This window comes from Seriola aureovittata, chromosome 6 (genome assembly GCF_021018895.1).
Source record: "Seriola aureovittata isolate HTS-2021-v1 ecotype China chromosome 6, ASM2101889v1, whole genome shotgun sequence".
Lineage (NCBI taxonomy): Eukaryota > Metazoa > Chordata > Actinopteri > Carangiformes > Carangidae > Seriola > Seriola aureovittata.
The window spans coordinates 23,936,639-23,949,439 of record NC_079369.1 but is presented as its reverse complement, the minus strand read 5'-3'; the positions used below and the strand labels follow the sequence as shown (position 1 = coordinate 23,949,439).

Genomic DNA, 12,801 nt, shown 5'->3' with positions numbered 1-12,801 from the left:
TTAAGTCACAACAGTGCTGGACTCCAGTACAGCAAAAATACAAGGGATATCATAATGTGTTCCAACAATTTACAGTATACACATTTTCTTTTCTTTTTTTTTGTTATCTTAAGTTCTTCTTTCCAGATGGGTTGTGTCACAAAGATTCATTCCCATCAGTAATGAGCACTGAGCATGCTATTAACGACAGCTTTGTTGCCCTCAGGGGAGTCCTGCCCAGTGTAGTTTGCATAGTGCTTTAAAACTAATCGCTGTATCAAGACAGAGACAAACAATCTGCATCAGTGAGAACGACATGAAAACAATTTTCTGATGCGGTGTCTTTCAAAATATAACAAAACTGAGTAGGGTTTGTGTTCTTAAAAGAAAAAAAACAAAACAAAAAGGGTGTATCTTCTTTTGCTTGGTCACATAAGATCAAACGTTTTCATTTTGTTCTTTAATTAGAAATGTATATCGTGCCTAAGGTCAAACTGTGTTCAGCTGCTTGTTAGGAAAAAAACATGAAACCACTTTTGTCATTGTGCAATCCAGTCAGGACAGCCATGGGGCCTTTCAGTCTGTAATAGCTTTGCAGGGATTAAAGGACACTTTAAAGGGTGTCAGCAGCTTCACAGTGTAAATGAAATAAATAATTACATCATACTTTCAGAACAGAGATCTGCAAGCTGTATAAGTACTAATTATGAGTAACTATGTAGTACGTTGCCTTCTCCTGCGTGTGCTTGTCTCTACTGCATGATCACAAAATGCAATGAAAGCTAAAAACAATGGCAGCTCAAAGATCATAGCTTCAAGTAAACACTTCTGTAACATGGGAGAAATGTTTATCACGTTGCATCAACTGAAAATCACAATTTAAAAATCACACAACAATGATTTTTTTTTTTCTTGTTTTATGCCTGAGAACAAAATTTGTTGCAGTGTTTGCCCACTCACAGCAGCATCTGTAGATCATTAAAGCAGTGTAGATATCCTCGTGTGTACATGTGTGCACAGTTTGCGTGCGTGAGTGTTTCTGAATTTATTTATGCTTATTTATGGATTCGTGTCTTGAAACTTCAAAGGATCTGAATTTTTGTTAGAATCAAACTGCACCCCCAGACTTTAGATATATATATATATATATATATATATATATATATATAATATATATATATATTATATATATATATATATACTATACACTATACATTTAAATTGCTTTATTAGTGTAGTCATCACTGTGTCAGTGAAAATGCTTGTATGTTTATTATTATATATTTTTTGACAGTTTTTAAGCGTTAGTATTGAAAGGCTGAGAACTCTAGTGTGGATGGAAATCTGTTTGAAATGTAAACAGCATTTTTATCCTCCATTAGTGTGGACGTGGTACGAGTGCAGGCCAGCAAGCTTTTTGTGAAAGCCATAAATCTCAGCAGCCGGCTCAGTAATTCTTGAGTCATTGGTATTGATCAACAACCTTATGAATCCTCTGAACATATATCACGATCTTTTTCTTTTTTGTTAGACAACAATAAAAAATCTTATTCATTGTACGTAAAAAAAAAAAAAAAAAAAAAAGAAGCAATAAACAAGACAGTTTGTTTATGAGGGCCTTTGAATTCCTTTCTTTCACACATCCAATGCTCCTGCTCAGCTCGATAGTTTCTGAGAAAAAATCTGAAGAAGAGGAAAAAAAAAAACACTGGCATCAGATGATACACCTTTACTGACCAGCAGAGAATCAACACAATATTGATGCTCCTTGTGTCAAACAGTGTGTGAACTGCACAACAAGCATGTCCTCAGAGAAGAAATAAAAACCCAAGGTCATCATCACCTGATTTTGTGCAAATGTTCCCAGATAATACAGTACAAATACGAACATGATACATTTGACAGAATATATTAAAATTACATATAATATGTTTGAATCAGAGGAGACGATAAGACTTACGGCTTATGGTTATCAAAAAGACGGCACCCAGTGGAAGCACTAACAGCACTGATGCTGTAAAAGGAATTATATGTTTTATATATTTCTATTATTTTAGTTTTTTCACATTCAAATATTTTATCATCAGAAGTTTAATTTCGATTACATTCCGTTCAGAACTTCCCTTAAAGGATCTATTTGTAAGTTTTACTACTGGTAAATAGCCAGTGTTGGCATTAACAGCTGTTGACTCACCAGTCTAGAAAAAAGTCTGAGTTCAGTATCAAAATTCATTCCTTCGCGCCAATGTTAACCCTTGTCTCTATCACCTCTTTTCTTCTTCTGAAGTTAGCACGTTAACCCGCTAGCCCCAGCTTGTCTCGTCACTTTCCGATAGCGACTCACTGCAGCCTCCAATCTGTCCTAAAGACGTAGTGCTGCACAGTGGACGTACTATAACCTCTTGTCTTGTAAACGCGACGATGGCCGAAGTTCATCGTTCGTCAAGTGACAATCGCCACCACCTGCTCTTGGCAAGAAACCACGTTCGGCAGCAGAGAAAAATTTACAAATAGTACCTTCACCTTCCTTTGCTATTGCTAGATTAGCATGATTAGCATTGACAACTTCAACTCGCATAAGACAGCAGGACGTTATGTCTTTGCTTACTTCCTTATAAAGTAGTAGGTCCTTTCTCCAAACCATCACCTCACACTTGTGCTTGTGTTTGTTGCACTGTACCTGAAGCTAATGTTGCGATGTTCGAGACCTCAGTTACTTTGGTGACCACAGGGTTAAAACTAATATACACAACTGTCAAAGCAACCGAAAATAAAACCCAACCTGTAATCAACCTTTGTTTTAATTATCTATGACCCACAGTAGCTACAATGTTGTGATGACATACTTCAGCCTTGGTGTCATTTGAATATAAAGTTGGGCGTCTGGTTGTAAAGCTTGATTACAAACGTTTCAGTGCGCACACACATACGCAATGATCTAATGAGGTTACATGGGACGAGCTTGCATGAATTAGCTGTTACACTGAAAGGTTGAGGGGCACATGGGTCAAATGTTAATTACAAATTGTCTCAGTTCATAGAGAATAAAGATTGTTATTAATCCTGGATGAGACAAATTAATAGCAATTTTCCACACTAATGTACTTATGTGGCCCACAAACAGCGTCTGACACATTTCTCAACAGCATAATTAAAAAGGTTATTCACCCCATATTAATGTTAAAGCCAGAAGGTGAAAAAAAATTAACTGTGACATCATCTATGACCGCATGCAGGTTAGGCGTGACCTTACATGGGACATTAAAGCAAGAAATGCACAATAAATGAGTTATAAAACTGAAACGAAAAATCCAAGAATTAGAACTCAATTTATATTCTCTCTATTCATGACACAAAATGATATCAAATAATGGATGTTTCTGAAACATGAGTTACCACGCAGGGATTTACTAAGTGCAGTGTCAATCCAAAGAAGCACAATATGATATAACACTGAAAGAAATCGTATCAAAAACAGCTTTGAAAATGACAGATAACAATCTATGCATGACGACTTTCATCTTGATGCTATATTTATACAGCTTTTTTTTTTTTTTTTTTGTCACAGAACATTGTATTATCCCTAACTCTAGAAACTAGGGAGCCAAAACTCTCTAATGCATTGCTGCTCACTTCTGGATCTGCACCACTGACTATGAATGGAACATTAACAATCTGGGGGTCACAAAGTTTTTTCAAAGCTCTTACACTCAAACAACCTTTTTTTTTTTTTTTTTTTTTTTTTCTTTTTAAAAGAAAAATCGTTGCCTCCCCGTTTCTTCCCCGGGAAATGCCCTGGAGACTATGACAGTGTCCACAATGTGGGTCTCTCATTCAAGGTCAATGATGCTGCTCCAGAAGATGTCTCTTTTTGCTTTGTGGCTAGGGCAAAGACTTATAGTTTCCCACAAGTCTAGACGTTTGATTCCACACATGATCATATCTAATATACTGCATCACGTCACCCTTAGAGAAACATAACTGTTGTTTCCCTGTGAAAATGCTGTAGTCAGAGCAAGAACGCTGTGCCATATAGCTGCATGCTGTAGCTGGAAGGCAGCTAATTTTTGGTGACCTTCAAAGTTACAGCTTCCCAGTGTAAAAGCATAATGACTGTAATTATTACAAGGCAACCATCATTGCAAAGTGACTAATGTGACCATTAGAGCTAACAACGCGTACAGCAATCCTGAAGGCAAGCCTACGCAGACGTCAACAAAGCCTCACAACGCTGGAACACAGCTAATTAATATGTGGCAGAATCAATGGGTATAAAAGAAGCAGCTTCATCCAGGCCACCGTTAATTGAAAGGGTTCTCTTTTCATTTTTTTTTTTTTTTTTTTTTTGTGCCAGGCCCTCTCAAGGTGACGGAGCATGTTGTGGTTAGATTAAATATTTATTGAGGGGTGTCATTACATTGCCATTATCATTTAGATCAGTTCATTAAACAACAAGATACACCAATGATGAGACAATTACGGTTGTTAAATAAAACAGGATAAAAAGAGATAAAAATAAGACTTGCAACACACACACACACACAAACTTCTCCCGGTGCAGATGTGTGTTATTGTACACAAACACGAACATGTCCTGCTCACTTTCGAGGTCACTGAGCTGGGTCCCAAGGTAATCGTTGAACAGTGGTTCTTGGTTATGCTTGGAAAACAATGACTCTGACGACCATTAACCCCTGCCGAGAAGTCCAGCCAACACCCAAACTGCACATTCCAGGAATTATGTCAAAGAAATTATAGATATAACACAGAAAATGCTTGTGTAGCAGGCTGAGTGTTCAACACCCATATAGGATACCCTTTTGTTGACACACTGGGTTCGCACACTGTATGACTCACATATGGCTCGATACATTATTTACGCATTCTTTTAACCCTGAAAATTGCTGTGGCATTCTCCGCATGATTACCTGGCACCACGGGGATGATGTTGCTCATAGGATTTAAATCTTATGGCAATGATTCAAAGAGAGCTATGTTATGCAAAATGTTAATGAGTTGTGGGCGCTTTAGCTTCTTTATACATTCATGCGTTTCCTCACATATAAATACATCAGCAGAAACAACCGTGCCAATTGCCAGTACAATTCAGGGGCAGAGGCTACTTTAACAGTACTGTCAATATAACAGAAAGTAGTGCAGCTGGTAGAGGATATGGGAGTTTTTTCGTCTCATGAAAAAAAAAAGAAAAGAAACACACACACACACACACACACACACACACACACACACACACACACATACAATCTGGGACTTTTGCTATCACTACTGCTCTCACATTTTCCAGTACATTTCCTATCTACTGTAAAACCCAGATGGCCCAGCCAGTTCTTTATTCTCTTTTATACTCTTTTTAGTTTGAATTCAAAGGGATTCTTGGAAGTATAGAAGCTCACTTACAAATGTTCATCATTGGCAAGCCAGGTTTGAAGAAAGGTAGGCACACCAAAGAAGTAATCTACAAGACATAAAGAATAAGGCTGGTGTTATTTTATCTTAAAATTAGAGTCACAAATTTCCTTGAAGGAACTAAAAAAGTTGATGTAGTTCTTGTCCCCATACTATAGAATGTAATTGTTGTTAATTAAAAGCAAATGAAAATGACTGAAGCCGTTTTTCCATTGCAGTTTTGCACAAAATAGAGGCATTTTTTTTTTTTTTTTAGAATATAGCAAGTGGTCTGTGTTTCTATTTAGTAACATTATGTGAATAAAGCTGTGTTTTCTCCTCTTGTGATGACTCGACGACGAGGGGGGCACCTTGGTGGCTCACCTGGTGGGGCGCATGCCACATGGGCTTAGTCTTAACCACAGCGGCCATGGCTTTCGCATCCGACCCGCGGCCCTTTGTGGCATGACATCCGAAGGTGAGGAGGGAATCTGGTGCAAGTAATAACAGAAATGCAAACTCCTTATATCTGGTGGCGGCCACGTATCAAGGATTTGCTTTTTCCAATAGTTTTAAAAACAACCAATTTTCGAAATTCACATATTTCATTACATGATTTTTAGTTCGCAATTTCAAAATGTGCATTAAGCAGATTAATGGACGTGTCTACTGACATATTCCTTTATTGGAAAAGTTTATCCTGAAATATTTCCAAAACTAGAGATGAATACAATAAAGCAAAATAATATGAATGATGGTTTAAGTCTCTTCAATAGACAATAAACAGCCTTAAGTGATAAAATAATACCAGCATATCATATAAATACGTAATCAGTACAGGATTCACATCACATCTTGATGACATACAGAGCTGCATCTGTGTGTGATATTTCTTGTAAAGCGACACATGCAGTAGTTTTCTCCTTGAACCTCTGAGGTTTACTGGTAGATGTCTTGTCCCCCTCACATTAATGCGTTTGATCTCCTGCAGTCACAAATGAAAAGGTGGCATACGCTGGCACAGATTATACAGTGAAAGGTTTCTTCAGTCAGGGCATGAGCAGTGGGGGAACGCACAAGAAATGCAGTTATCTACGGATGTGGCCGGTTGGAAAAAGAGACTGAAAGATGTGTGTGACGAGTGTTTAATGTGAATGATTGCTTAACCATGTCCAATGGATCTTCAGGAAGGGCCCTATTTTTAGTAAAAAAGCACTTCTAACTGTCCACCAGCTTGATGTACATCTCCTACAGAGTGTGGTGGAGCAGAGCACTTTATCTTGATAAGTGCAACCATTTGATGGAAGTTACAAAATGTAGCACATACGTGCGTTCGCTTGGCAGAGGCAAAATATATGAGACTTCACAGAGGTCACACAAATAGAAAGGTGACTGTTCTTTAAACCCAAAGCCAGTGAAGAATACTGCAGGAAATACTGCATTATGTAAATGTCCAACTTTGTAATCATCTTGTTGGGTCTGGCTTTTATTTCTTTTTGTGTCCTGCACTAATTTAATTCTGTTTTTAATTGAATTTGTTTTATCATTTTGACCACCTTTATCATGGCTTCTTTTCCATTCCACTATTTCTGTTTTGTTGGTTGTTTCCACTTACAATTTTTGTCTATATTGTCTCTCTTATTTTTTTTATGCGGGTATAGATTTAAATACACACAAATAACTCCTTAGGAGTAAAAACACTGTGGAATATCAGGATATTTTTGGAAAGTGAGGACATTTTTGACTGATCCTCACATTCAGTTTAAACTGAGAGTAAGGAGAATGTGGACTATTACCTCCACTTTCCAATTTGAAGCTCAGTTTTGAAGAAAAGCGGGGACATTTTTGGAAAGTGAGCATATTTTGGCTGTGAAAAAACAACTCCCATGATCCTACACTGCTTTATGATGTCACCAAACCCTGTCCGTCTGTTGTTTTGATTGCGAGACCCCTTGCAGCAGAAAATTATATATTCTTCATTTAGGTTTTAGACCTTGAGAATAAGGGCGTAGTTGATTATAGTCAGTCCCCAGTTTGAATTTTTGTGTCTCAGGCTTTAAGAGCAAATGGTGAAAGTAAGGACAGTATATATAAAACAGTATATATAAAACAGATCATTTATGGATGGGCCTTGAGGGTGAGGACACTTTAGCCAGTTTTCTCTTTCTAGTATGAGTTTTAAAAAATGAATCACAGTATATTTTATAGTATAAGACAAAACACTGTGAACAATGACAATATTGTGATGGGTCCCCCAACTATCCAATTTATGTTTCAGCCTTGGAGGTGGGACATTGTCAGTTTTGGAATATGAGGCCATTTTGCTTCTCCTCACTTTCCAAATTGAGTTTTTAGACCTTGACAGTAAGAACATTTTCGAAAGAAACATTTCGGATGACAATTCACCCCATTTGTACTTTACAATTGTAGAATTTGAAATTTCACAGAATGAGTATATTCTTGAAATGTGAGGACAGTTTGGTCAGCCCCCACTATCTTAAACGGTGAGAGAGGTAATATTCAATGTAGGAGGCTTTAGAAAGTGAGGACAGTTTTGCCTGCTCCAACTTTGCGATCTGGATTCTAGACCTGTAGGATAAAGATATTGCGGAATGTGACAAAAGTTTGAAATGTAACGTAACTTTTTTTTTTTAACCTACTGTCACTTCTGCAGAAGGTTTCATATATTTCCAAATGTGGGCAGATTCTGGCTGTCATTCTTCAGCATTGTCCGAAAGCCGCAAGATTTTCTGTCTGTGTGTGTGTGTATGTGCCAAATTCTGTCCAGATGTGGAAGTAGCATCACACAATCATGCTGTATATGACATATTGTGATAGCTAAGGCTGGCGTAAGGGGTTACACGATTCACTAAGCCAGTGTGTGTGTGTGTGTGTGTGTGTGTGGTGTGTGTGTGTGTGTGTGTGTGAGAATCAGGGAAGAAGCGGGGGTGGAAACTGCTTAGCTACCATCCTCAGAAGTATCTACATTACCTTCAAACAATAAGCAGCACATTCAAGGACAGTTGGACCAGGTCCAATGTTTAATTATTATTATTATTATACTGTAGGTGAAATTTGCAGCGAACCAACTTTGCATAATTACTGCAATCCAGGGCCAGCTTCAGAGCAACTGCAGCAAATTACCATGCGAGATGCATTTGTTTAATTATCAGAAACTTTTTGAAAATATACAGGCTCTTCCATTCTGGCCCTGAATCCAAAAGCACGGATTAAGATGGTGCTGTAACAATGTTCATAGACCTGCAGCATCCTTAATTACTTTTAGTTATAGAGGTACTAATGAGAAAAATAAAAAGCGTGCATATTAAAAAAAAAAAGTACAATAATTATTCGCTTGTTGAACAAAAAAGAAAAAAAAAAAGAAACACATAATCACACTGAGCAGATCCTGCGCTGGTTTGAGGAGCCCCACATGCTGAACCTGCGAGGCCAACACAGTGTGACTGCCGTCTCTCACTTTACTTTTCATTCGGACAGACTGGGGAGTTTATGACCGTATTCAAGGTGATATTTTAGTTTAGTCCATCACACCAGGCTCAATTTGTTTTCATTTTAATGACCCATCACAGTGAGTGCCAACAATAAGTGCGTAAATAATAGGAAAAAAGATGAACATTGTACACTTGAATAACTGTATTTTTTGTCGTGTGAAGGTCAAAACTTGTCGCTTTGATAAAAAAATAAAAGAAAGAAAAAACAAAACAAAAACAAAAACAAAAAACATAACAGCTTCCCAAAAAGCTTTTTGAGGTCACTGTAAAGTGGAGAAGGTGATCCTGACACATTTTTACACATTCCTCAAAAGCTGCTGGTGCCGAGGGACACCAGATGTCATTTGTTCAGAGTGAGAAGTGCTCAAAAGTGTTTCTGAGCGAAAGATGGGGGACAGGGAGTCTTTCATGCTCTGGCCAGTCTCCTTCAGATTTAGATACGTGGTCATCGGAGGCTTCTCTGACCCAAATGGGTTTCCAGAAGAGAGGAATTCTGGGTGTGAAGATGTAAGCCTGACCAGGTAAAGAGGATCTGTAAATTGGAGTTACTTTAACAAGGCTGTTACTTTGCCATAAATCATGACAAGTGAAAGTCCTGTGCCCTCTATTCAGTGTCCTGAAATAGTGTGGGAGGAAAAATTAACTGTGCTACTGCTACTACTGAATTTTCCTCTTCAATTCAGTGGGGGTTTATTGGATTTTATCCTGCTGGGCTTACAGTGTAGTGTGTGCTTTGTAGTAAAGGAGTGAAGCTCTGTGGTGAAAACGTCTCTTTTCATATATAAGAAGAAAAAATATGGGTATAGCAAGTTAACGAGGCTACAGGATTCTACAAATCAAATCTATGTGCCTAACTGACATTGTTAAAACTTTTATTTTGGCTGAGTGTTTGAATTCAAAAGTGTTCTGTCAAGCAGTATAGTCAATATAAAACAATTATTCCTGTTTGTCTCCCCATATTGAACTGTTGTGAAAACTTGTCCAATCAGAGCAGTTTCTGATAAGGTAAAATCCCCAAAGTGTCTGTACTCATCTGCTTTTTCTCTCTTTGAGATAAGAGCTGCTGTTCAAGTATGTTTACATGCACATTGGAGTTCCCAGTTTTTAGTCTTCATTGAGGATAGCGGATCATCATTACATCATTTACTGTCATATTACAATGATCCATATCGAGTGTCTACATGCCACAGTCTCCTAATTGTTATTGGAGTGCCATAGATTATACATTCAGGCGCCATTAAACCAGGATAAAGGTTTACCTTGATTTCTGAAACCTGGATTTTATGATTATGATGTCAGACATAACCCGAATATGCCAAAAACCAGAGTGCAAATTATACAGTGACAATCAGGCGGAGTGCTTCAGTGAAGTGTTACAAGCTTTACAGTATCTTAACACTGTCAAATAAATGTAGTGCAGTATAAAGTACAGTATTTCAGTCTGAAATGTAGTGGACTGTAAGTGTGAAGTAGCATTAAATGGAAATACTCAAGTAAAATGCAGGTATGTACCTCAAAATTGTAGGCTACTTAAGTACAGTACTTCCCACATAGTAAAACGTTGTTATTTCAACACTGAATTATGGTCAGAAAGGTTTCTATATGGTTGAAGTTAAAAATGTAACTTTAAATCAACATTTCAATGGTGGTCAGAATTTAGTAAGTAGTTTGACTTGAAGGCCTTTAGAGAAACAGAATACTTCAAAAACATTTTACAGTTGTTTCAGTTAAAGGGAAACTTTCTGTATCTTTCCAGGATCCCTCTCAACAGTATATTCGAGCTGTGTGCAGGCACCTCAGTAATGGTAAGTAAAATAAATGTTTCTCAATGTTGTATTGTGACGAGCTGCCTAAAATGTCCTTGTTTTCCCTGCAATTTATTCATGTGTTTTCATAGGGATGCCAGAATCCCCCCCAGACCAGTACCACACCTTATGACCCCCCTCAACCAGCCATAAAGTGTATGTAATGGGCATGACGCCGTCCCATACTTACACCTTTTCAAGTGATGGCTGCACTCAGGAGGTATTTGGGTGAAAAACTCTAGTCTATCAATGTTACTGTGTAACTATGTTCAGCTTCATAGTCATTTTTAAGTGCTTGTTGGTAATTTCTGAATGGGATTCACTCACCGTTCAATTTATAAGACATAGACCACTGTGATATTATATTTTACCTTATATATTGATCTTTAAGTACAATTTGATAAATACTCTAAGGCACATTTAATCAGTTTAATTTTTCCAAATCAAAGCAAAATGTTTGTTTGTTTTTTGTTTTTTTCATATGTTGACAACAATATTATGTCTATATATAAATAAAGACATTTATTTTGAAAGATCTGGTTTCTGGTAGTTAATTATTCTAACATTGTTTCAATGTTTCAAAATCAACTAAAATTCAATCATATCCCTTTCAGATAATGGGTGAATAAGTCGATGTTGATTCAGTGTCAGTCATGATTGAAAATCTGACGTTAATTCAACGTAAAATGTAACGAACGCTGTCAATTTGGTTTCAATGTCAGGTATCAACGTAGATTCAATATTACTGCCTGACATCATTTAAATGTTGTTTCAATCTGATTTTGCTATCTGGGATATGATAGATGATTTATGCATGAACATTTCCAAGTGTCAACCATTGAAGGTGTCAAAAAAAAAAAAAAAAAAAGGTCTGCAGAAACGAGAATAACGTGTCAACATGCAGGGGGAATATAGACGTTACAGTCAGGTGAGATATCTGCAACCTCACCTGCCTTTCAGTGCCATAAAAACATCTAGTCTGATAAGTTAGGAGAGCAAGCTTGTTGCGACACGCGTCTCAACAAACTGTATTCTTGAAATCATAGATAAACTGTAACCATTCATTTTTGGTGTGAGGCTGACATTATAGTGTAATGCGATGATGAGAAATGCACTAGTGATAATAAACACTGTAGAGAAAGAAATGCGAAGAAGAAAACAGCAGGGCACAGTGCAATCAATACTTGCCCTGCTTTTATGTGAACAGCATTTCGTGTAGTATGCATTGCTATGTTAAAATGTATTAATAGCAATATAATGGTAGGGTGCAATACTGTAACTGACAAGTGTGGGTGAGCGATCCAGAACAAAATGTGTGTGGGCCAAGAATGCAATGCTGTGAGACAAGCATTAGATTTTAATTTACTTTAATAAATACCCTTTTAACTAAACTACCCTTATTTGCACCGTGGAGAGCATCATCCTCATGCTGGGCACCTGAAAATAAACTCCTGATTGCTGGATAATTAACGACCTTTAAGGACTATGACTGTTTCTAGCCTGAGAGGTTTCTGCCCCAGGAGCACCATTTATTGAAGCATATTCTAACAATTTCAGATTTATATAAAATAAAATAAAAAAATACGATTCTGCATATGTAGGAATGTATGGAAACCCAATTATTTGTGAACTTTGAAACAGGAAACCCCAGCCGGTTTCTGGCTTGATGCATTAACCTCTGTGGTGCCAGAGCTCAGGTTTGTTTATCAACTCCATACCATCTGTACTAATTACTACAGGCACTGTAACTGCACAAGGTGGTCTATATTATCTTTATGTGATAACTCTTGGGTACACATGTATTGCTGTACTTCACAAGGGCGGCTGAGTCGCTTCCTGACACAGCTCTGTGAGAACTAATGCAGAGTGACTTCCCCATTCACACTCTGTTAGTCTGATTATGCAATTTAATAGGGTTGATGATGAAATTAGTTCTATGAAGATGTAATAATTGTAATCACACAGGCTTATTAATTACTTGGTTAAACAATTAAAGGATGCTGGAAAACTGCTTAGTCATGATGTGTCATATGGTTCAGTGTTTATGTCTCAATGGCAGGAAGTAACTATGACTGACTGATGAATAACTCCTACATATT

At 37.4% G+C, this 12,801-nt stretch overlaps 1 long non-coding RNA gene across 1 annotated transcript; it reads left to right on the top strand.

Annotated features, from left to right (window-relative positions):
* The first annotated feature begins 5,757 nt into the window (after positions 1–5,757).
* On the top strand, positions 5,758–11,110 carry LOC130171415 (uncharacterized). The gene is made up of 3 exons (XR_008828136.1): positions 5,758–5,863; positions 10,654–10,702; positions 10,795–11,110. It is a non-coding gene; the product is annotated as an uncharacterized LOC130171415 (long non-coding RNA).
* The last annotated feature ends 1,691 nt before the right edge of the window (positions 11,111–12,801 follow it).